We start from the raw sequence: 26,524 nt of genomic DNA, 5'->3' as shown, positions 1-26,524 counted from the left end.
GGTTATGCAAATTAGCAGACGTTGACACTCAGACCCTCGCTCCACCAAAGCAAGGCAGAGTTGAGCGGAAAGGGGCGGAGCTACGCGGGAGGGAGCCCACGGGACGAAGGTGGTGCTGAAACCGGGTTGGTGGGGTCCTGAGCCAGCTCTAGGTAGTTTGTGGAGCCATCTGGTGCGGAGGGCTTTGCAGTGGTTCAAGTGTCCTCAGCTCTGACTGAAACAGCCTGCCAATTGTTTTTCTGGTTGTGGACATCTTTTGATTGTCGTTTCGTGCCCTTTGTGTTAAGGGGCTGCTTTTTAAATTTTACGTCCAGGGATTAATGCACTCCAGTCTAGCTGTTGTTAGTAAGCATATTTTTAAGTGTCCAGACTTGTCGGGCAAAGCTTGCTTCAGTGTTTATATGCAAGTTTCAGGTAAACCTGCTTATTCCCAGTAGTAGTCTTTTGGTGCCCTGATGGCTGGTTTGATTTGGTTTTGGTTGGTTGTGAGAATTTGAAACTCCAGGGAGGAAAAAAAAAAATAAAGAAAAAAAGAAACCTCATCGCATTTGTGTGTAGTGGTGGCACAGTACCAAGTTGGAATCTTTTCCACAAAGAGCTGGTGAAATTTCTGCCTACTCCATCTAAGGTGGGGAGCTGGTGATCGCATGTTTAACAAGCCAAATTCACGGTTCTTAGAATCCTTCCTGAAGAAGGCTCCTTCTGATCAAGTAAGAGCTAAGAGACAAATTCTGTGATTCTCAGTGGTGCCATCGTGGAAATTCGAGGTGCTCACGATGTTCCCTGAGCTTCCCATCACAGGCAGAAGAGTATGACACTACCTTTACCGTCTATGAGCTCACTCTGAATTACTGCTGCTGAATCATGAAGCTGTAACTGTAGTACATTTTAGCCATGTGCTCAAATTTCACCTCTGAGATAATAGCAACTTGTAGGTAGAAGGCAAACCCTCGTAACTGCAAGCAGGAGTTACAAAGTAAAAACAATTTTTAATGCAAACTTTTACTGGATAGCTCAAAACTCCCTTTGTTTTATGAGCTTATTCAGTAAATACAAAGGCATTGCCTGAACCTACTAGTCACAGAGAGAGGTGAAATTGCAGCCCATATGCTTGCATTCCTAACAGTGCTAATATTGAGGTCACTGGGTAGCTTACAGTTACAGAAGTAAATTTTGCAGAGGTACATGTGAGTTATCCTTAAGGTTTTTTTTTTGGGGGGGGGGGCTTGGTTTTTCGAGACAAGGTTTCTCTGTATAGCCCTGGCTGTCCTGGAACTCACTTTGTAGACCAGGCTGGCCTCGAACTCAGAAATCCACCTGCCTCTGCCTCCCAAGTGCTGGGATTAAAGGCGTGTGCCACCATACCCGGCAAGTTTTTATTCTTGTAGACAAAATATTTTCAACTTCTCTTAATCTTAACTTAATGGATAATTTATAGGTTGGTTTTCTAGTTCACTTATTGGAGATGTCCCCTAGAGACAAAAGTTGAGTAAAGGAGCAAGTGTCAGTGTATGACTTACCCTGGGTGCTTGTGTACCTCATACTTATGCCTTAAAGCTTTAAATGGCTATGCTTTGTTAAAGAATTCCTTGGGACTGGGGAGATGGCTCAGTGGTTAAGCACACTGGCTATCCTTCCAGAGGTTCAGAGTTCAATTCCCAGCAACTAAATGTGGTCCACAATCATCTATAATGGGATCTGATGCCCTCTTCTGGCATGAGGTGTACATCATGCAGTTAGAGCACTCAAAAGTAAATAAAGCAGAGAGGAAAGAGAGAGGACAGAGAGAGAGAAAGAGAGAGAGAGAGAGAATTTCTCTACCACTGGGGGCCTGGGATTCTAGCTCAGTGGTAGAGTAGTTGCCTAGCTTCTTCCAGGCCCAGGCTCAGAATTTGATCTCTAGCCCTGCAAAACAGCATCAGGGGCAAAATCTCAATATTGAAGTTTAGGCTTCAATTGCGATGGTTAACAGTGACCGTTAGCTTAATGGTGATCAAGAGCCATTACTAAAACAAGCCTCTGGGTGTGACTGTGATGGGTCATCTAGATTAGGATGGATAAAACTATTCCATGGGCTCGGAGTCTTCACTGCATGTAAAAAGGAAAACAGCTACACTGAGCATGGTCATTCTTGGTTCATTCCTGACTGAGGATGCCATGTGACCAACCACCTCTAGCTCTGGCTGTCAAGCCTTCCCCATGATGGACTAACTGTACCCAGGAATAAACCCTTCCTTTCTTAATTTTGTTCCAGGAACAATACAGGTAACTGGCACTAAAGCATTTTCAGCTTTAAAATACCATAATGACACAAGCCGCTCTGAGTCACCATTTGGAGACTAATGAACTGTGTTCCCTAGAACTCCAGGGCTCTACCCATTAGACATTTCTTAGAAGTTCTCTGGAAGGATGCACCTGACAAAGAGTTAGAAGATGATGTGACAGCAGAGACTATGACTTCATCAACTTGGTGTCCTCAACACCCTACATTCAGTAGTACAGTGGATGTCATGAATTAAAAAGAATCTGAGAATTAATCAACACCTCATGACCCTACAGTCCTGTGCATGAATTCTCAGAAAAGTCACCTTTAACATCACTTCAAAAATATAAGCCCTAAACAATTTCTGGTTCTTTCTCTACAAAGACCTCATGATCTACTTGGTATGTCCACTGTATTGATCAGGGTTCTTTAGAGTAGTGGAACATATAAAATCAATATATATGTATGCATATGTATATACACACATACATATATACAAAGGGGATTTATTAGGTTGACTTACAGGCAGTCTGTAGTCCAACTAATCCAACAATGGCTGGCTATGAACAAAAAGTCCAAGAATCAAGAAGTTGTCCAATCCTCGAGGCTAGCTGTCTCAGTTGGTCTTCTGAATGTGCTGGGATCCCATTAAAGTAGGCTCTAATGGCAGTGAAGGAATAGACATGCTAGCAAGGCTAGAGCAAGCAGGCGATGAGCAAAAGCTTCCTTTTTCCATGTCTAAGCTTCCCACACAAGGTATGGCCCAGATTCAAGGTGTGTCTTTCCCACCTCATGGGAAGGTATGATTAAAGAAGTGTGCCTTGTCACCTCAAGGTCCATATTAAAGGAGTGTGTTTTCCTGCCTCGGGATCTGGATTAGAAGTGGATCTTTCTATTTCAAGTTAAGCAAAAATTTCTTCACTGGGGTGCCCTCTGTTTTTGAATTTTAGATAATTCCAGATGTACTGAATGAAGTTGACAACCAAGAGTCGCCATCATACCTGTGTTTCAACTGGATTTTCGGACAAAATGGTATTCACTGTCATCAGCTAGCTATGCTGAACGTCCCATAATTGCTCATCTGAATGGAAGCTGAGCAGAACCATGCACTGTTTATGCAATTCAGATGAAACATAGTACTAAAGTGCCCCATTAAAGGCAGCTATTTGAAGTTTTAAATGGGTATAACATAGCAAAAGTATAGTATTTATCCCTCAAAAACTATACTTAATGCTATGTTTAGCCTTATTTTTAAAAAATGGCATTTTATCCAAATCTGGTATTCAAAAACTGTTCATGTCACACACTCTGACTCAGCCAAGCTTGTGTTACCTCATTGCTGAATTTACCTAGAATGTTTCACCAGTGATTGTCTTCTGTGGGTATTATGATTGGAAGGAGGAATTGCATTCAGCCTGCCTGCTTGATTGCAGCTTTATATTAGAGTCCTGGATTATAGTGATAGATGTTTATATTCCACATAACAAGTCCAGTATGTATTGTTTTAGATAGGGTTTCTTTTGCTGTGATAAAAACACCATGGCAACTTGGGAAGGAAAGGGTTTATTTGGTTTATGTCTCCTGAATCACAGTCCACTGGGGGGAAGCCAAGGCAGGAACTCAAATCAGGAAGGAGCCTGGAGGCAGGAGCTGCTGCAGAGCCCACGGGTGAGTGCTGCTTACTGCCTTGCTTCCCATGGCTTGTTTAGACAGCTCTCTTACAGAATCTGTGGTCAGCTCAGGGATGACACCTCTTACAATGGGCTGGACCCTCCCACATAAGCCACTAATTAAGAAAATATGCTACAGACTTACCTGTAGCTCAATTTTATGGAAGCAATTTCTCAATTGAGGTTCTGTCCTCTCAGATGGCTCTAGTTTGTGGCAAATTAACATAAAACTAAGCAGCACAGTTACTGTTTGTTTCTGACAGAGTCTCAAGCTCTCAATCCTTCTGCCTCAGCCTCCTGAGTGCTGGAATTACAGGTATGCGCATCATACCTTCCTAATGCTATTTTTAAAACTACTTCTGGTAGTCCCAGGTGTTGAAGTGTGGAGGACTAGAATGACATTTTAATCATATTTGTAAAATCTCTAAATGGTTATATCTGGTAGTCATGGGGAAGTAGGTACTAGACAATTATTAAATTATTTTGCTGTTTTGCATATTAAAGTTTTGTGACATCATCTCCATCCTTATCGCACATACATTCCTACTACTGGTTCTACAATACATAATTGTAGTGTTTCCTTCTTTCAAGCTGTAGCCAGTTGCTACTGAAGGAAAGGAGCTTGTTATTTCGGTGTGAGTCAACTCATAGTCTACTGCCTAGAACAGAAATCCCAAGTTATGAAATCATAAGGCTTCAACTTCTTGTTGCTATTGTTTATCTGCATAGGCTTGATAAGTCTTTTTTTTTTTTTTTTTTTTTTGTTCGTTTGTTTTAAAGCAAACCTGTGAGTTTACCTCCATTTTTGTTTCAGAACGTTATTTGGACAAGATTTACCATCACCTAAAAATGTGTCTTTCCTTAGGATCAGTATTTCCTTTGAATTTGTAGCTTAGGTATGAAAAGTTGACCCTCCCTTCTGTTCCCTCCCCCTACTCCTCCCTCTTCTTCACCCTTCTAAAGCTTGGGCATCAAAGGCTTGATCAGCAGTTAGTGGTGCTACTTCAGAAGGCAGCAGAAATGTTAGTAGCTGGTGCCTAGCTGGAAGAAGTAGGTAACTGGGGATGCACTTCTAAAGGATGTACCTAGTTCCTCATCCCTTTCTTTCTCTTGTCTCCTTCCTGCCAGGGTTTAAGCATCCTCTGCCCCGTGTTCCCATATGATGGCCTCACAGCTGGCCACAGTCAACAGAGCCTTTGAAACTCTGAGCCACAACAACTCTTTCTTTTCTTCTTTATGTCAGGTATATATATTTTTCTTCTTTACAGCCATAAGAAGTGTGTCTAAGGCAGAATGGAACAAAGTTTAGTTTCTTGGCCCATCACAGTAATGGGAAAAAGTCCAATGTGGTCATGATGGTCTCTACCTGCTCCTGAGTGTGAGCAAAACTCGTGACTTGCCTCAACTAATAAAATATGACAATTGGGTTTTACATTCCATTGCAAAGAAGAAAGGACTTTGTAAGTGTAATTAAGGTCCTAAACAGTTGACTCTGAATGAAAGAAAGGGAGATTCTCCCGTATAGCCCGGGCTCAGACAGATAAAGGCATGTCCGTGCATGCTTAGGTAGGTGTCCATGTGTATGTCTGCCATGTGCTGTGTTCTTGGGAGTCAGATTAAATAGGTGTATCCTTGGCCCAGAGCAGACCATGTAGGGGAGAGTGGCTGGACTGTTAGCCGCAGTTGAGGTCTTTAAATGAGAACTGGATCTTCTCTAAAGAGAGATTGAATATGTTTTTCCATTGCTGGCTGGAAAGAAGCAAACAAGGAAAGCAATTGTTCTAACAGCCTAAGGAAGCTTAGAAAGAGATCCTTCCTCATCAAGCTTCTAGATGGGAGTGTGGCCTGACCAATACTGGTTTAAGCATGCTGTGACTTAGACAGGGAGCCCAGTGGTCTGTGTCTAGACTACCAGTACTACTACATAGTGTTATTATTTAAATGTCGTAGACAGTTTCACACATACACAAAACACACCTTGCCCACTCGCATCCCCCACTTCCCAATCACCTCACCAACACTCTCCCCACAAATCTCTCTTACACGCATAGCATTTACTTTGTTTTGTGACCCACTGAGATTACCCAAGGCTGTCTGTGCGACCATGAATTTGGAGGCCAGTGGTCTCAGCAGTGGGTACTCAACTAAAGACAGTAGTTCCTCATCTTGCAGGGTCAATCACTACCAATAGTTTAGAGGTAAAAGGTAGAGCCCAGGGAGCCCTCCCCACCCCCTCTTCTTTGACTTATTGTTGATAGAAATGATTTTTTTAAGATTTATTTATTTTATATATATGAGTACACTGTCATTGTCTTCAGACATCAGAAGAGGATATTGGATCCCATTACAGATGGTTGAAGGCCACCATGTCATTGCTGGGAATTGAACTCAAGACCTCTGGAAGAGCAGTCAGTGCTCTTAACCGCTGAGCCATCTCTCCAGCCCAGAACTGATCTTACATGGGTGGGTCTGATACAGGTAACTATAGTAGTTGAGGGTTAATAATTGCAATACTTGTATTGAGTCTAGAGAATGGTGTTTCATAGCCTTTACTCTATAGTCTGGCTCTTACTTCCCACATTTTCCTCTGCAATATTCCTGAGCCTTAGAGGAGATGGTGTTCCTGTCTTGCTTCAGGCTGGACCCATAACCATTGCTTATTTTCTGTATCTTGACTGAATTCACCACTGTCCTTTGTTTGGAGGGACTTCCCTTACTGAATGGGAGTCACTCTTGTCTGTGGATATAAGCATAGATATTTCAACGGCAATTCACTGCTTTGTCAATTTAGCTAAACATCAGGTACACATTCCCTGCCTACCTGAGCCTATGAACTCCCCAGGCCTGAGTTGTTAGCCAGACTTATAGATCTAAGAATAGGTCAGCCTCTCACCTCTCCAACTTCTTTCCCCTGGAGCAGCTGTGCTCAGACTTCAGATAGTCAGAAGCTCTGAAATAGTAAATAGATGTTGTTTAACTTAAAAATGGGGGTGGGGATGGAGAGATGATACTGTGGTTAAGAGAGTATAATGCTCTTTCAGAGGACCTGAGTTTGGTCTCAGCATCCATGTCTGATGGCTCACAACTGCCTGTAATTCCAGACCCACAGGGATCTGATGCCTCTGGCCTCCTGGGGATACCTGCACTCACATACTCATATGCACCCCCACATCCACATAATTAAAAATAAAATATATCTTTTTAAAAATTCTTAAACTTTTTAACATTTGTTTTACTTTATGTGTATGTTATGATGTGTGTGATCTGTATGTATTATGTGTGATATATGTGTATATGATTTGTATATGTGATATTTGTGTGTGTGTGTGATGTATGTGTGCATATGTAGTGTGTGTGAGAGAGAGAGAGAGAGACAGAGAGAGACAGAGAGAGAGACAGAGAGATATGTTTGTGCACATATAGGCACACATGTGGAAATGTCAGAAGATAAGTTTCAGGAGTTCTGACCTTCTACCACATACATGGATTCTAGGGATCCAACTCAGATTTCAGGTTTGATGGCAAATGCTCTTTTCTAAGCCACTACATGTGGATAATTTGTTACCTCTTGTGTAAAACTGTACAGTATTCCCAGTTCCTCTGATTTGGGGTTTAAGAATAACTTATCCTATGGCAACTCTTTTCTGCTATAAAGAGTAGTTTGACCTGTTGGCATATGCCTATAATCTCAGGAGGCAGAAATAGGAGGATCACCATTGAGTCAATAGAGGGTACATGGAGGGGTGTGGGGTGGGGAGAGAGAGTAATGGAGTCATGGTGTGGTGGACAGTTTGGGCCAGTTGCCCTGTGTTGCTTCTAGATGCTCAAATCTCACCAGCCAGTCAGCATGTCAAAATAAGAGGACCAGAGCCTTCAGGACACCCCTCGCCCCGAGTTTGCCTCAGAAGGCTTCCATCCCAGGAGGGTTTTGAGAGGTTTTGTTCAACAGGCTGGTTCCTGGGGAAGAAGGTGGGTGCCTTGGTAGCTGACTGCTATAGGTCTGCCCCTGCTCCTACAGGCTCGGAGCTTCCTCTCTGAAAGAAAGGCTCCTCCTCCCACATCAGCTTCATTGCAAAGTTTGTTTCTTCCTCTCAAAAGCTCTGTCCTTGAACCTCTTCTCTGTCTGTCCTCATAATCTTAATGACCTCATGTAGTCTCGTGGCCTTAATACTGATGCCTCGGTGACTGTCAAATGTGCATGCTGTTGGCTGAACCTTGCTGCTTACTCATCTTTATCAGTAAGCATTTTGAACTTCAGATGACAAAAGTTGTCCAGCCTCTTGTTCTTCTAAATCTGTCCCTGCTGTGGTTGGTGGCATCACCTTTCCTCCCTCTGACTCCTTTCTCTGCCCTCTTCCACTCTATCAGTAAATACTATTGACTCTACTTCAAACTGTAACATCAGGCAACCGTTTCTTACAATTGGGGCTAAGTGCCACTAAGATGAATGTGTGCACTGGTCTCTGCCCTGTTCACCTCCAGAAGTGTAAAAGTTTTAACACCTCTATACCCTCCAATACTACTGATCTGCAAGGGGTGTTCTCCTGATTTTAAAGTACATCAGCGCTCATCCTCTGACACATCTATCTTTCTTAAAAACTTTGGCTACCTGACTGTCCTCTGCTGGCCATCCCAGGCATCAAGTATAAGTTCAGTGGTTAGATTAGCAATCTTCCTAATGCTGTGTGACTTTTTAATACAGTTCCTCATATTGTGATGACCCCACCACCACCAAAAAATTAATTTTGTTGTTACTTCACAACTATGGCTCTGCTACTATTTTAAATCACAATATATTTAGCTAATATGCAGGATATCTTAAATACAACCCCTAAAAAAGGGGTTGTTCAGCTCCCTAAAGGGGTTACAAATTTAGTTCGGTGCACTGATCAATCTCCGAGTGACCAGAATAGTGCTTTACAAACAGTAGACCCTTAAACATTTTTTAACTCAGATCTCGTGCTGAAAAGATGTATGTATGGGTTTAAGGTTGTGGCAAATGAATTAGAGTTAGGGCTGTATCCTGGTCTTTCTGTACATACCAAAGTAGAAGCTGTCTTGATGCAATACTGCTTTGCTTGTGGCCTTGTTAAAGCACAGAAGGTTGTACATACTATTGCACACTATTCTCCATGCTCCCTCCATGCTGCCCTAGTGTTTTGTTAAATGGATTGTTTGGTTTTTTTTTAAGAGCCATCACCTGGTATGTTTTATTCACTAATAATCAGTGACCTCTACTAACTTATGCTGAACTCTAAAACTTAGTACGTTAAAAAGGTGCTTAATTGCCAAGTTCAAGGTTTATTCTTTCAATGTAGCATAAACAGAATATAATGGTGATGGGTCTTTGTTTGTTTTTATGCTGGGGTCTGGATCTTTGTTATGTTCTACCACTGAAATCCCCCAATTCTGAGAAGGTTTTATGGAGGTCCTTCTTTTAAATGGGAGAGTTTAAAGATGCAGTGCAAATAAGGAGAGCAAATAATTTTCAGGAGATTGAAAACAAAAGAAATGAAGAATAAAGGAAAGTTAGAGCAGTCTTTGTTATAGTTTCAACGTTTACCCCTCTAACTTCAATGCTTTTAAGAAAGCAGTAAACCTTACGCTGTAAGATAGCATTATCACACTGTAACTGTCCTGTTTGCACAATTCTGTGCTTCACAGACCATATCAGTGTGTGGCACAGTGATGGACGGTGTTTAACAACATTCTCATGATGACATATGATTCTCCCCATATGTTTTGGTTCAGCTCCTTATAAGACCCAGGCATGAGCCCAGGAGTGAGAAGTAGTCCTGTTAATCCTTCTGACCACTAAACACAAACGAGCCATGGAGTTTCTATGCACTTTTAGCTGGAGCCTCAAAAGGGGGAACAAGCTGTCCTCTCTATTGTAGGCAGCCTCACTACAAACACACGAGAAGCTGCTTGTAGATTTATTTCATGCTTACATTTTATACCTGGTCTGTATTTAAGGAAGTTTTGAAGTGATGTTGTACAATTAGTATTCGTGTAGGTACTGTGTATGTATAGCCAACTATGATAAATCTAGTTTGATGTCCTTCCAAGGATGTGCATTAGGTAATATGTCCTGTAAGGCAGGTTATTTACTGGCTTCATTCCTCAGTTTCTTTCATTTGCCAAATAGTTATTAAACCTAAAAAAAAAAAAAGAAAACCACAAAACAGAATTTTCTCCAAAGACAAAATGAGCACACAGACAGAGCAGAGATGTGGCTAGAGTGGCCTAAAGGGAGTGGGACCCGGGGAGGGGGTGGGGGGAAGGCGAGGCATAGGCTTCTTCTACTCAGCATCCACTCACACACATGCATTCAGTGCAGCCGCAGCCCCTGAGATGCACAGTTAGCCCAGCTGGAAATAAGAAGGCTGCTCTCTAAGTTCACTCCAGCTCTAACATTTTGTACTTATTAATTTGTTATTCTATTATTTTCTGCAGTCACTGAAACATACCATCCCTTATCACCACTGACAGAGAGAGACAGACAGACAGAGACAGAGACAAAAAGACACACATACTCAGAGAGACAGACACACAGACTAAGAAACAGACACAGTAACAGTGTTTTGGTCTTACAATTTAAATCTCCAAAGAATGGGTCTAAGAATTCAAAACACATTTTTCACAGCTTTGATATTGATTTTTCAAAATTTCCATTTCACCTCCAGAGTTCAGTTGAAGCTCTTACAGTTTGCTGAATTAACCTCAACACGTTGACTGCTTCCCAAATGCTATGGTATACAGTTTGGCACTGTGTCTTAATAAACAGGCCACACCTGGGAGCTGGTGGGAACTCAAACATTGGAGAACATCCACAACAGATGGCGAAACAACTGAGGCCAGGTGGGCTTCTTGTTTAATGACCATCTGAATTAAGTTCAGTTAATTTGACATGTCTCTAATTATCCCTAGCAACTGGGCCCACTACTCTGTTTTAGAAGTTTAGGTTTATATATTACATATAAACTTATCATAACAAGCCCATCTGTGACCCAAAGCTCACATGTGGCCTTGAATACAGCCAGTTCTCATTTTTTTGATTGAGCTCTTAGGAACCTTCAAGGCAGTCCTCTCCAGTGCTCTGCCACCTACTTTTCTCAGATTTGATGACATTTCCCCCTTTACTTTCTGCTAGGTTTTTTAATTAATAAAGAAAGCTTCTAGACTAATATAATATGCTTATTTGCACAGTATTCAAAACTCAAGAATGTCTAGACCCATGTAGTGGCAGATGCCTGTAATTCCAGCACTACGTAAAAATAACATTCTTTTTCTAGGGATAGAAATCATACAAATGATATTTAAGAAACAGCATTAACTAATATGTCTGTTTAGTACTTTTATAGAACATGGTAAAAAGTCATACATTGTTCATGATATGGTCCCATCTTTATAGTTTCTATTTTAACTATATTTGTTCTGATTTCTTTCATCTAAATAAAACACCGTATCTGTTTTCACTTTCTCTAACCTTTACAGTGTCATTGATGGTAACAAAAATACTAGACCTCCCAGTCCATCCACTGTGATGAAAGCTTCCTCTGGATTTGTGCAATATGCACAATCCTTCTTGGATGAAGTCAGCCCTCATGAAAAGAGATTGGACAATGGGAAATGATGTATTTCTGTGCGCTAAAGAGTTGGCCTTGATGTTATGCAAATATTTCTCATCTGTGCCTCTTTATATACCAAACAATGACTTCCCCGGAATCCACTTTAGAATGGCTGTATGTTTTCTCTCATCCTCTGAAGGCTTCCTGTGTTTGTGAACTTTCAAACCAGCAACTGCAGCCTCAACATCTGGACCCTCCCACCTTAGGGGACATTAATTAGCTGATAGTATCCAGTAACTAATAGAGGCCAGAGTAGAAAGGAAGAAAGGGTTGAAATGGTTCAGGAATGTAGCAGTTGGCTGGCAGGCAGCACCTCACAACTGGCCATGGCTGACATGGATAATACTGTTGCTCCCAGAATTGAGCTGTAGTACCAGGAACATACTCCCCCCCACCCGGCCTCACCCCTTCACCCCCACCCATCTGACACCCCTTGCCACTACCCTGTGCTTGTCTGCCGGAGGGCTGGGGGCCATTATCAACTCCCAGCTGTCATTTGATCTCCATCTGGCTGCTGTCATTAGAGATGCCTTTTATCGTTTGCCAGAAGTGTAAAGCTGAAGACGGTTCTGTTTCTCACAGATCTTTGCTTCTGGCCCTTGCTTTTCTACTTTTCAAATGATTCTGTCTGAATGTTTCCCATCATTGGCAAAAGAGGACTCACTGGAATATTTAACCACAAGTTATCACGCTTCTTGCTAAGTGAACCACACTTAATGTGTTAATGATCATGTGTGTGAGCACAGATGCATGTGGGTCACGGAGAGCATATTGACGTCAGTCTCCGGTCATCCTGTTTGAGACAGGATCTCTTGTTTGCAGCTGCATATGCCAGGTTAGCTGGTTATGTGGATTCTTTGCCTACTTTCAGGGGTTAGAGATTCTCTCTACCACATCTGGCTTTACATGGGTTCTGAAGATGTGAACGCAGAAACTTACACTTGAGCACTTTGTCCCCTGAGCCATTTTCCCAGTCTTGGCAATGGGACTTTTAAAATAGAAGTTCTAATGTCTGTCACTTTGTTGACTTCAAATACAGTTTTCAATTTAGTGTGATTTTTAAATTTCATATATAAATGTGAGCTTTGCTAGTATGAGCTCATGCTGTGTCATGTTTCTGAGGTTGTAGATCATGACAACCTAGTCATGCAATGATGCAGTTTTCCCCAAGTTAAAAAAATAAGTCCAATGAACCACAGACTGGGTTTTTTAATAGTTTAACTATCTGAGGATGACAGAAGAGCAAATTCTGAGATGATACTTTATGTACTGCATCAACTAACTATTCTACTCCCAGCCTAATGATTTAGTGCTGTGATCTTCTGGTAGCTAGGATTCAGGTCTCAATCAAGGAAGCTCTTTAGGGAGTGATTTCACATTACACATATGCTGCTGCAGAGAATGCTGGGTATCATAGGCTCCAGACATCACCAAACAAATGTAGAACCCTTGTTCTATGTAGCAAACTAATCCTTTAGGAGATAATTATAAAGAATCTTTAAGTATGTTGTTAGTACACAGTTTATTTACAAAATTAAAACATAAAACTTTCTGTCCAACTCAATGCTATGTATGTATGTAGAAGTAATTAGGAAGACCACATGTTAAAATGTAAGCAGTGCTCCTCTGAGTGTAGAATCACAAGTTATGCTGGGGTTTTTTTTCTTCACATTTTTTATTGATGTTTTCCCTAATAAACATATTTTACTTAAGACATTTTAAAGTGAGGCTAGAGAGATGTTCAGCAATTAAGAGCACTTGTTGATCTGGTAGAAGACTTGAGTTCAATTTGCAGCACCCACAAAGTGTCTCACAACTGTCTGTAACACCAGTTTCAGGGACCTGACACCCTCTTCTGGTCTCTGTGAACACTGCACACACATGATACACAGACAAATCACACATACATATAAAATAACAAACTAATTATTTTTTGATTAAAATGTTTTTGAGGCAAAATTTATCTTCAATGAAGCACAAGATGCTTGTATAACCCAATAAAGATATAAGGCCAACACCAACAGATTGGGAAAGGATTTTTACCAATCCTAAGTCTGATAGGGGACTAATATCCAATATGTACAAAGAGCTCAAGAAGCTGGACTCCAGAAATTCAAATAACCCCATTAAAAATGGGGTACAGAGCTAAACAAAGAATTCTCAACTGAGGAATACCAAATGACTGAGAAGCACCTGAAAAAATGTTCAACATCCTTAATCATCATGGAAATGCAAATCAAAACAACCTTGAGATTCCACCTCACACCAGTCAGAAAGGCTAAGATCAAAAATTCAGGTGACAGCAGATGCTGGCGAAGATGTGGAGAAAGAGGAACACTCTCCATTGCTTCTGGGATTGCAAGCTTGTATAATCACTCTGGAAGTCAGTCTGGAGGTTCCTCAGAAAATTGGACATAGTACTACCAGAAGATCCAGCAATACCTCTCCTGGGCATATACCCAGAAGAAGTTCCAACTGGCAATAAGAACACATGCTCCAGTATGTTCATAGCAGCCTTATTTATAATAGCCAGAAGCTGGAAAGAACCCAGATGTCCCTCAACAGAGGAATGGATACAGATAATGTGGTACATTGACACAATGGAGTACTACTCAGCTATTAACAACAATGAATTCATGAAATTCTTGGACAAATGGATGTATCTGAAGGATATCATCCCTAGCGAGGTAACCCAATCATAAAAGAAGTCATTAGATATGCACTCACTGATAAGTGGATATTAGCCCAGAAACACAGAACACCCAAGATACAATTTGCAAAACACAAGAAAATCAAGAAGAGGGAAGACCAGTAGGTGGATACTTTGATCCTCCTTAGAATAGGGAACAAAATACCCTGAAAGGAGTTACAGAGACAAAGTCTTGAGCTAAGACGAAAGGATGGACTATCCAGAGACTACCCACCCGGGGATCCATCCCATAATCAACCACCAAACCCAGACACTATTGCATATGCCAGCAAGATTTTGGTAAAGGGACTCTGGTATAGCTGTCTCGTATGAGGCTATGCCAGTGCCTGGCAAATGCAGAAGTGGATGCTCACAGTCATCTATAAGACGAAACACAGGGCCCCCAAAGGAGAAGCTAGAGAAAACACCCAAGGAGCTGAAGGGGTCTGCAACCCTATAGGTGTAACAACAATATGAACTAACCAGTACCCGCAGAGCTCATGTCTCTTGCTGCATATGTAGCAGAAGATGGCCTAGTTGGCCATCACTAGGAAGAGAGGCCCCTAGGTCTTGCAAACTTTATATGCCCCAGTACAGGGGAATGCCAGGGCCAAGAAGTGGGAGTGGGTGGGTAGGGGAGCAGGGCAAGGGGAGAGTATAGGGAACTTTTGGGATAGCATTTGAAAATTGAAATGTATATAAAGAAAATATCTAATAAAAAATGTGCAAAAAAACCCAAAAACCAAAAACCAAACAAACCAAAAGGATATAAGGCCAAATTGCACTCTGACCCTAACATGCCAATAAGACAGATGCTTGGACCACGTCAGAAGACTTCCTGCCTTTCATTTCACACAACCTCTACATCCCATAAGCAATTTCTGTTCTTATCAGAACAGTTACTTCGGTCATTTTTGTCAAGTCACATATGACACTTTGTTGTTTGATTGACTATTTATTTTTGAGATAGAGTCTTACTACAAAATCTAGGACCCATAGCTAGCTTAAATTCTCAATCCTTGTAACCCAGTTTACTGAGTCTCTGTCTAGTTCATAACAGTTTGTGTGTATGTGTATACACATGAGTGAATGACATAGTATCAATACGAAGGTTAGATGTCAGCTCTGTGGAATCAGTTCATTCTCGCCATATTTATTTTCTGGGGATGAACTCTAGTCACCAGGCTTGAGTGTCAAATACCTTTAGCTGCAGAGTCATTTTAGTGGCTTTCAAAACAGTTTGTTACAAGAAGTTTCTATACAGACTTAGATAACACACACATGCACACATACATGTCCATATACAAATACCCCAATATACAAACACCTCCACCCACAAACACCCCAACACAAAATTACATACATAGCCACACACATATACACACAGACACTCACATACATGCCCATATACAAATACTCCCATATATAAACACCTCCACACACAAACACCACAGCACAAGCACACATACATAGACATACACTTACACTCATATACATGCACCTATATACAAACACCTACACACACACACACACGCACAAACACCCAACACAAACACACATACACACATACACAAACACCCAATACAAACACACATACACAAACACCCAACACAAACACACATACACAAATACCCAACACAAACACACATATACAAACACCCAACACAAACACACATACACACATATACAAACACCCAATACAAACACACATACACAAACACCCAACACAAACACACATACACAAATACCCAACACAAACACACATATACAAACACCCAACACAAACACACATACACACATATACAAACACCCAATACAAACACACATACACAAACACCCAACACAAACACACATACACAAACACCCAACACAAATACACATACACAAACACCCAACACAAGCACACATACACATACACCCAATACAAGCACACACTCACATACACCCAACACAAGCACACATACACACTTTGCCAGTGAGGAAATAACAATAACAATAGAGAGAAGACTTAAAATAGGACATTTAAAAACTAAGACATACCACTCAAAAAGACTTCAGAGAAGACAGAAATAATCATAAGCTGCTATGGAATCCATTACCTTACTTCAGTAGAGAAATGGAAGACTGTAGAGAAATGGAATCTTTTTCAATGTGTCCTTGATGACATTGTGTGCATTGTGACTCAGTACATAATTGTGAACACTATTCAATAATCAACAAACATTTATTTGTTCTTTTTAAAGATTTATTTATTTATTTTATGTATATGAGTACACTGTCACTGTATCACACACACACCAGAAGAGGGCATCGGATTCCCATTACAGGTGGTTGTGAGCCACCATGTGGTTGCTGGAAATTGAACTCAGGACCTCTAGAAGAGCAGTTAGTGCTCTTAACCACTGAGCCATTTCTCCAGCCTCATTTATTTGTTTTTGGACAATTATTTCTTATTGTGTCATTAATTTACTCAACTCTGGATCTATATAATGGCATAAAGGTAGGCATGATCCCTACCTCCATAGAGGGATCTGGTGGGGACTAGCATGTGGAGGGATCACAGAGGAAGGATATGGGCGAACCTGAAGAAACAGAGCAAGAATTGTGCTTTGGCTAATGAATAAAGGGTGGGTATCAACAGTGACTGCAGATTGTATGAGCAACTTGGTTAATGGCAGAACCACTTAACTTTGTTTTAATCATAGAGAATTCGAGGAAGTCCTTGGCTCCAGGATGAACTGGAATGGGGATCATACCTCACTGGTGTACTGGAGAGGCAAAGGTGACTTGACAGATGAGACACAGTAGTACAAAGAGCTGGAAGGAGTGTCCTTAGTGCCCAGTAGCTCTTTGCTTCTCTGTTCTCCCTCTGGTGTATTATCTTCAGCTACCCCTCATATCCTTTTTGTGTGTCTAACTCCTCATCCTGCTGAGGTGATGGCTGCTCCTTGTGCTTCTGAGATGCATTTTTTTTTTCATTTCTCAAAGTGCCACGTGCATGTAGTCTTTATATTTTTGTGGAACGGATGTTAGGAGGACAGGATGGATCAAAGACCAAGGTCTTAGAATTCTAATTTCTTGGCAGAAGGAGCTTCTCAGGCTGTGTGTGTGAGGCCCACTGTACCAATCTCTCTTACTCCTGCATACTCTCCCTTGCCATTCCCAATATTTTCTTTGTGACATTTGTGTTGATTGGTTGTCTTTGTTTGCGATCCTAGTTCTGTGACTTGGGAAAATTTCTTCGACATAACCAATCTCAGCTTAAGGACCTTTGGTGCACTGCATCAGTGTGGACTCAGCTTAAGTACCTTGGGTGCATGGTATCAGTGTTGGCGGACTTGGTGTCTTACACATTGATAGTTCCCCAGTGTTACCATCACACATGGTTTTGGATCTACTGCTGAGATCTCATACTCAGAAACTCACTCTAGGACATAGTTAGCCTCCATAGGTAGACTGCACATACTCTCACATGGGTCTCTTTCCCAATCTGGAGGGACATGACATCTATTTCTTTAGGGATTATGGGACTGTTTAGATGGATTATCTGATGGTATTTGGTATCTGTCTAGAAAATTGTCTATTTCATCCAGATTTTCCAGTTTTGTTGAATATTGGCTTTTGTAGTAGGATCTGATGATTTTTTTGAATTTCCTCATTTTCTGTTGTTATATCTCCATTTTCATTTCTGATTTTATTAATTTGGATATTGTTTTCTGTGCCCTCTGGTTGGTCTGGCTAAGGGTTTATCTATCTTGTTGATTTTCTCAAAGAACTAGCTCCTGGTTTTCTTGATTCTTTGTATTGTTCTTTTTGCATCTACTTGGTTGATTTTAGCCCTGACTTTGATTATTTCCTACCATATATTCCTCTTGGGTGTGGGACATGACATCTATGAGAGATGGTCATTAGTTCCACTGAGGTTTAAGTATACATCCTCACATACAGTAATTATTAAGGGAAATAGTGTGTCTGAATCTGCACAGATCATCCCCACAATGATAAAATCACTTCAATACATAGATTATGCATGTGTTGTTTGATACTTTCAAGATGATGAGATTCATATATCTATGAATAAAATAAATAATCTACTCTAATAATTTATACCCATGAGTAATATACGTTTATACAAATCACTTAATATTGGTCCAACATTCATCCCTGTACTCACACACTGCTATTAAATACCTACAGTAAACAGGCCAGTGTACCAGGTGCTATGCCTAGAGTGAGGAACAAGACAGAGTTTCAAAGGAGTTGATGTTGGAGAAAAAACTCAGGATTAATTGTTTAATTTTTTTTTTTATTATTGGTTTTTCGAGACAGGGTTTCTCTGTGTAGCCCTGGCTGTCCTGGAACTCACTTTGTAGACCAGGCTGGCCTCGAACTCAGAAATCCACCTGCCTCTGCCTCCCGAGTGCTGGGATTAAAGGCGTGCGCCACCACGTCTGGCTAATTGTTTAATTTTTAATTGTGGAAAGACATAATACATAACACTGGAAGTTGTTATGAGAGTCAGAGCCAGGGTTCAGTCAGGTAGTTTGGTCAAGGTTGAGGGAGACTCCTGAGGAAATTACTGAAGCACTAAGAAACCAAACACAGTTTGTAGAAAGGGAAAGAGGAGAGTGCTTTGCTACTCATAGGATGGAAATGGTGTGTCTCTAGACCTGACCTAGGGGAGTCAGATTCAGGCTTTAGAAACTTAATGAGGTCCTAAAGTAGGGACCACTTAGAAAAGCACCCATACTTTAGAAGCTAACCAACCAATTGACATTGGTGACAACATAATAAAGATATTAAACATTTCCCTTACAAAGTATACACAGGCTATCTATCCAGGTGTCCAGCTTTATGGGTGGTCTCACTGAACACAGCTGCTTTACACATCTGTGAGTTCATTTGTTCTTCTAACATTACAACACAGCTCTACACTCCATATTAGACCAAGTAAAGTGCAAGTTAAATAACTCATCTGACACTGTACCTGTGACCTCGCCCATCTGAGGTGAAAGGTCAAGATCATTCTGCCATATTCAGCAGCCCAGTTATTAGCCCATATCTAAAGAATTCTGCCCTATTGAAGGACAGGTAAAATATTAAATGTGTGATTGGGTTGTAGCTCAGTGATAGGATTTCTGCACAGCACACTCAAGATCCCAGGCACTAACACTAACAAAATGGGAAACATTAAATTTACAGTGTGATGATTATCTCTGGAAACAGGAAGTGAGCTGTAGAGTTACCCGCCCCTCTTGCCTTGAAAGATTACTTCATACAGACAGTTATGAATTCTGTGCAGATACCTTGACGGTTTCAATGTGTGAGTTGATGTCCTAGGTCCTAAAGTTTCTCAGCAAAGAAGTAAAAGGGAAGTCAGAACGGGCAGTTCACACGAATGAACTGAAGCATGAAAAACCAAACAGAAGAGCACAAATAGTGGGTTAAATAGAAGGACTTTAGCTGTGGGAACGACTCTGAGCCTTCTGGAGGTTTGGCGTTTGTGCTCCGTGTCAGTGGGTCGATATGCCAAAGCTCTGATGCGTACCTGTAACTCTTACTTTGTAGATCAGATGAAACGGGGTTCGTACACTGGAAAGAATGCAGGAAGCTTCCAGAGAATAGTTTGGTAGCTGAGAAATCTCATCGGAAGGGTGTAAGGATCAGTTCTATCTCATGGGGAACTCCAGTGACACCCAGAGGCTATTTGGAAGGAAACCAAAGATAAATAAATAGGTTCTTCAGCCACTTGTGCAAGTTACAGAAATGGAGATCTGCACAACAGCTTCATTTCTTGCATTTGTGCCTTCTCTACGATGGGCTTCCCTAATAAAAATTATAAGATGGTGTTAAATAATTAGAACAGGCAGCATTTTGAATCAGTCTAACAGACCAAAGCAAAAATGGTGTTCTTTTATCTTGAACTTTATAACCACTGCTGGCCCTCACCCATGTTTCTTTCCTGTGAGTGCTTTGTGCACCTTAAGGTTTAACTCTGCAAGTCATCTTCCTAGTCTTTCTCAGCACTACCTTTCTTGGATATCCCTGGTACAAAGGCCAAGTTCAAGGCTGGAGCCTCTCTGGCTCATACAATCTCAACTACTGCTGAGTTAGCCAGGGCTTCCTCCCTTATCCTCCCATGTGCCTCTGACAGGACTACCAGAAGAGTCTTTTTACAAACTAGTCCAATCAACTTACATCATTGCTAAGAAGCCTTCTGTGGCTTCTTGTTAGTTATGGGATAGATTCCAGCCTCCTTACATGATCTCTCCTCCACTGACCTTGCCAGTATCATTTCCTGCCTCATAAAGTACTGCTTAGGTACTTCTTGTTCCAGCAATTCTGAAGCATTTATGGTATCTATCAAGTCTGCCTTTATCCGTGTGACACCTGTTCAGTTGCACAAAGCTTGGAAGCACTTCCTGTTTGATTTAGCAGCCTGCTATAACTGTTATGAAATTGTTAATAATGTGTGTCCACAGCTTCATTTGTGTTGGGCTCAACAATGTAGATTGCTGGCACCAGAACACAAAACATGTTGTTTCATTCCTCTGTGCTGCTTGCCTAGCAAGTCTCTCCCTCCACTCCAATCAGAATGCTCTTTCTCTAAAGCCCAGTTAGAACTGTGCCTCTTAGAGAAGGCAGGTCTGAAAGTGTGCACTTCCACCTCTTGCATCCATGGCTCCCCTGTTCTGTTTTGCCCCTTTATGTTGCCCATACACCTAACATAACCCTGTGTGGTGATTAGGCTGCCACCTGCCTGTCTCCTTTAATGAGACTTTGAACTCCTTAGGGACAGGGTTCATGCAAGACCTAGGCAGTAGAGTACCATGGTTAAGAACTGTAGAAAATGACTGCCTGACTGGCCATGACCCTGGAGAAGCCACTCAACCTCTCTGTTTCTTTAGTGGTAGGAACATAATCAAAGAATCTACCTTGAATGGGTAATTGCTTCCAAATTAAAAATAATAAAAAAAAAAGGAAAAAGAAAAAGGTTCAGCATTTAGTGGGTGGCATATAACTACTACCTATTCCGGGACATTGTTCTCTTTATGTTCCTTTAACTGACTACAATCTACAGCCAACAGACATTTATTCCTCATGAGTTAAATATGTACTGTGTGCCAGGTTCTGTGTTGGCTTCCTAGGCTGCAAAGTAAAGAAAGTCACAGCCTCTGTCCTTGAAGGGTTGACTTTATCAGGGAGAAGAACACGCAGTTGAGAAACATGGTCCAGTGTGATAAAGTGCTAAGTGCTGAATATTTTAGAACGCAGGTCAGGGCATTCAAATCACCCCAGGGAGAGGAAACTCAACTGGAGTTGTATAGCATGAGTAAGAGTTGGCTAACCATGGAAAGGGAGATTACTGTAGGAACAGAGATCATATGCAAAAGCACAGATGCATGTTTTTAGGTCTGCATTTCTTTCTGTGTGACTGGAGCAAGGGGTGTTTGACATGCTCTGCAGAGGCTAGAGAAGGTGAGTCAGGCAGGAGTGGCAGACAGGTTCCTATGCGGGCCTGTAGGTGGGGGTTTCCAGAAATGCCTTGCAAAGGATTAGAAGGCTATACTGAGTCTCCATAAAAGCCACTCTCACTTCTCCAGTGGATGTGAAGAATTCACTGCAAGTTACTATGCTAGACATTAAGAATACCAAGGTGCAAGGACATGGTTTCTATACACAAGAAATCTACAATAACTCATTAAAGTTTTATTCCACTTTCTAAAAGTTTTATTTAATTACTTAATATGTGTGTCTGATATATATGTATGGGTGCCCGTAGAGGCTAGAGGAAGGTGTTAGATCACCTGAGTGACAGGTACCCAATGTGGTGTTGGAAACCAATCTCTTGTCTTCTGCAAGAGCAGCCATCTGTTCTGCAGTTAGAGGTAGGGCTAGGGAGTCCTTCATCACAATTTCCTTAAAGGACAAGTAAAGTTGACCTTAAGTCTGGGGAAATCTTCCAAAATTAAAGGTGAAACATGTTCATTATTCCATTTCCTGTATAGAAATCCTTCTATAAGAATGTTTTTAACACGCTAGACTAAAGATACTCCTTACCTCAGAGATGGATGAGTTGGTTTCTGCTTAGAAAGCTTCCCCAAGTTGTGCAACACTGGCTACTAAAGAAATCCAAAAACTCCCAAGGCTACCTTCATAACTATTAAAAAGTTATATTATCTGAACTGTGCTTTTTTAAACCTAAAAAACATATACTAGATTCAAAGCTCAGCTTCTTTAGCTGCTATCTTGTACAGCTCCTTCTAAACCTCAAATTCTTTTTTTTTTCTTTTTTTTTTTTTTTTTTTTTTTGGTTTTTTGAGACAGGGTTTCTCTGTGTAGCCCTGGCTGTCCTGGAACTCACTCTGTAGACCAGGCTGGCCTCGAACTCAGAAATCAGACTGCCTCTGCTGCCTAAGTGCTGGGATATGCACCACCACCGCCGGCAAACCTCAAATTCTTATTTGTAAAATCAATACTATAATATATTTTGATAGTTCATCTATTCAGTCATCCAAAGACCATCTTATAAATGTTTAGTGCATACCAGTAATTGATCTAGGCACTAAATAAATAACATTCAATGGGAAGCACACTCTAGTAAGCTTATAGCTAGGGAAGGGAGGAACAATAATGGATCTTGGTGCTATGATGAGAAATAAAGGGGGAAATATAAATCTAGTATTCATTGTTACAGGAAAATGCTAGAAGCTGGCTCCACACCCTGGAGGTACAAGGTCTAAGGACAATTGTATTGAGTTCCTGTAAAGACCCCTAGGCTGTGACATACAGAAGTACATGTGTATCTCTGTCTGTGTGGTCTCTCATCTTATAGAGACACCAGGACTCAATCATATGGCTTCACCTGAAGGACCTAACCTCATCACTCCCCAGTGGACATAACCCTAAATGCTATAGTTGGATAAGTGATTAGACTCTTATGTGAGTTTAATCAACCACATCCAATTAAAGCAACAGCCAATTCATGTGGGAAGTCAAAGGAGGTTTCTGTGCAAAGGTCATACGTGGTAAAGGGCAAACTTTGTAAATGAAAATGGGGGATGGGTTGTAGGAAAGGAAAGTGGTTTGAGTAAAGGCTCTGAGCTGGTTGAGGAGAGTCTTGGGAGGAAAAAACAGAAAATAGCATAGTAGGTTGAAAACTGAAAGCAGGGCATTGTCTTAGAAAGAGGATGCTTCTCACCCTAAACCTCAGTGAGGGTACTTCTGGGCAATCCTATAGGAAATGCCTGCATGTGCCCACTAGTGGACATATGTGAGAATGTGTTCACCGTTGTTCCCATCAGCATAAAGCTAAAGAAAAACAGACACCGAAGGAGAAAAAAAGCTTTATATGCTCATATAATAAAAGATGTTTTGAGCCCAATGGTGGTGGCACATGCATTTAATTCCAGCACTTGAGAGGCAGATGCAGGCAGATCTGTGTAAGTTCAAGGCCAGCCTGATCTACAGAGCTAGTTCCAGGACAGCCAAGGCTTCATAAAGAAACCCTGTTTCAAAAAAACTAAACAAAACAAAACAAAAAAAAAAAAAACCCACAAAAACACACACACACAAAAAAACGAAAAACAAAAGATCAAAACCCCCAAACCAAAAAGGTTATTCAAAAGTTAGATGGGAGAGAGGCTCATCAAGTCTTGCTAGCTGAGGAGGAGAGGGAGTCAGTTGTCTTCAGGAAATGAAGCCCCTGATAGGCTGTCAATGTTCTGTTGGATGGCCCTTCACCCATGTACATACTGGCAGCACTAAGTGTACTCAATGGGTTTAAAAAAGAGCACATGTCCTGGCGTGGTGGCGCATGCCTTTAATCCCAGCACTTTGGAGGCAGAGGCAGGCTGATTTCTGAGTTCGAGGCCAACCTGGTCTACAAAGTGAGTTCCAAGACAACCAGGGCTATACAGAGAAATCCTGTCTCGAAAAAAAAAAAGAGCACACGATGTTGGGGAGTGGAAAAGTGGTAATACAGGAATAAGAAAGAGTTGGAGGTGAGGGAGTGGGGTGTGGGCTTGATCAAAACATACTATATTCATGCATGACTTTCTCAAACAAAAAACAGAGGAAAGGAGTAGGCAAACATGAATATGAATCAAATATAGTTTATTTAGACCAACAGATTGAAATTTTATAAATACATTACGTTGAGTAAATATACTGTTAAAAATAAGAGCAACCAGTGGTATCACTAACTATACTTTTAAAATGATCTTACTATATCCAACTTTTTTTAAAGATTTATTTATTTATTATATATAAGTACATCGTAGTTGTCTTCAGACACACCAGAAGAGGGCATCAGATCCCATTACAGATGGCTGTGAGCCACCATGTGGTTGCTGGGATTTGAACTCAGGACCTCTGGAAGAGCAATCAATGCTTTTAACCGCTGAGCCATCTCTCCAACCTATATCCAACTTTTTTAAAAGTTGTGGAACCTATATTTGAAGTATTTTTAAAAGATAAAGAATAGAAAACTTCTGGCAGGATCTTGGAACAGATAGTAAATCTACTCTTTCAAAAACAACTAGAAAATACGTCAAACAATGACTTGAGAATGTGAGCAAACAGTAACAGGTCACTAGTAAGACGGCACTTCAGTGACTCTTCCAGGACTCTGCCTGGGCAAAAAAAAAAAGGGGGTTTTCTGGACAGAGTCCAGTGGTCTCTTCTGATTGGAGGGAACAGAAAGTGGAGTTGGAGAATAAGGTGACCACAACTCACACAGCAGAGTAACCCAGGGTGGACAGCCAGACAGTACAGCTCTAAGAATTTACAGGAAGATTCGCTTCATGTCTTTGGCTATATACTAACCCTTGCTAGACTGATGGGGATCACCGGAGGCCAGGAAAAGGCTTTCCAGAAAGAAGAGGGCAGAATCATTCCCAAACCTCACAAAAACCAAGAGATGGTTTTGTTCCCATAGTTCAGAGCAGAAAGGTCTTGTAATGGTTGACCTATCCTAAGGAATCTTAAATATAAAATACCTTGGTAGTGGGCTTCAAAGGGGTGCAAAACCCACTCCCAAATAATAAGGCTTAACAGAAAGCTGGAAGAGACCCAACTGTAATTCAAAAAGCCTGACTCTATGCCAGAAGGAAACACAGTAATTTTCAAAGAGCACAAGAAAATCTGGAAACCAGCAGCAAAAATTCACAATGCCCAGCATAGGATTTAAAAAAAAAAAAAAGGAATCAGAAAGCATAACTATAAATAAGAAATGAGCAAAATTATGACCTAGAATATGGGTAAAAGTACAAGTAATAGAAACAGAAATGATATCAGCGATGAAGCAGTAGACAGGAATGTTCGAACTGCCATCATAAATATGTTTTATGTGTCCAGAAGGCAGAAAAAATATCAACATAATGAAGAAATAACTTGAAATGTTATTGTCAAGAACACCTACATGGAACTTATAGAGATGGAACCCACCAGACTGAAAGTGAAAATTGTGTTGGATGCGGTTTGGCTTTGGTTATGGGAGATGTATAGTCTTTCTCCCTTTCCTATCCAGTCTCATGGTCATTGGCTTTCAATTCATGTGTTTGGTCCAATCACATTGGGTGTCAATATGAACTTGTTGGATAAGTCAGCCTGTTTGCTCCTTTCCCCTGGTTTGGCTTCTGTTTTATTTTGTTTTGTTTTGTCTTTCTCTCCTTCATCTTTTTGTGTGGGTTTTTGTTGTTGTTGTTGTTGTTGTTGTTCCACTCTAGTTCTTTTTTTTATTTTTATTTTTTTTGACTTGGTAACTGTACTTTTAGCTTCATTTTGAGGAGTTCTCTAAAACCAGAGTGCTTCTTTAACTTATCTCACTATAAATCAAGTAAATGCTAATGATTGTTGCCAATACATAGGAGCCTCTGGCCACTTTAGTACACACACACACACATACACACAGACACACACAATGCTGTGATGCAGTGTTGCAAGATTCTTTTCAGAGAGTCAGATATCCAGGGTTGGGGAGTTGAGTGTGTGCTGCACAATCAAGACCTGGGCTTGGATCCTTGTCACCAGATGAAGTCTGGATGGAGCAGCACTTGCCCTGTAATCCTGTGCTGGTGATGCTGTGGGGCAGTCTGGAGGATCACAGGGAGCTTATTAGTCAGCCGGTGTCGCTGAAACCTACAGCTTAAGGTGAAGTGAACCAGCATTTCTCAGAAGATAAGGTAGAAAGCAATAGAGGAAGTTACCAGAAGTTGACTTTGGACCTCCGTATACCTCCAGGTGAATATGTCCATCCACAGTAAGTGTG

The 26,524-nt window shown here is 41.1% G+C and overlaps 1 long non-coding RNA gene across 3 annotated transcripts in view; it reads left to right on the top strand.

Annotated features, from left to right (window-relative positions):
- Nucleotides 1–26,524, top strand: part of LOC115031338 (uncharacterized) — a 28,024-nt gene that overhangs the window by 649 nt on the left and 851 nt on the right. The window contains exons 2-6 of one of the 3 annotated variants that reach the window (XR_015047619.1): nt 3,214–3,295; nt 5,062–5,176; nt 6,252–6,396; nt 10,620–10,794; nt 11,431–12,966. This is a non-coding gene — a long non-coding RNA (uncharacterized LOC115031338). Of the gene's footprint in view, nt 1–3,141; nt 3,296–5,061; nt 5,177–6,251; nt 7,096–10,619; nt 10,795–11,430; nt 12,967–26,524 lie in introns of those variants that run through there. The other 2 variants (XR_003836973.2, XR_015047620.1) reach the window with 2 other exon arrangements.

Source organism: Mus caroli, unplaced genomic scaffold (assembly GCF_978045245.1).
Source record: "Mus caroli unplaced genomic scaffold, Mus_caroli_1 scaffold_7, whole genome shotgun sequence".
Taxonomy (NCBI): Eukaryota; Metazoa; Chordata; class Mammalia; order Rodentia; family Muridae; genus Mus; species Mus caroli.
This window is presented reverse-complemented; position numbering and strand designations above follow the sequence as displayed.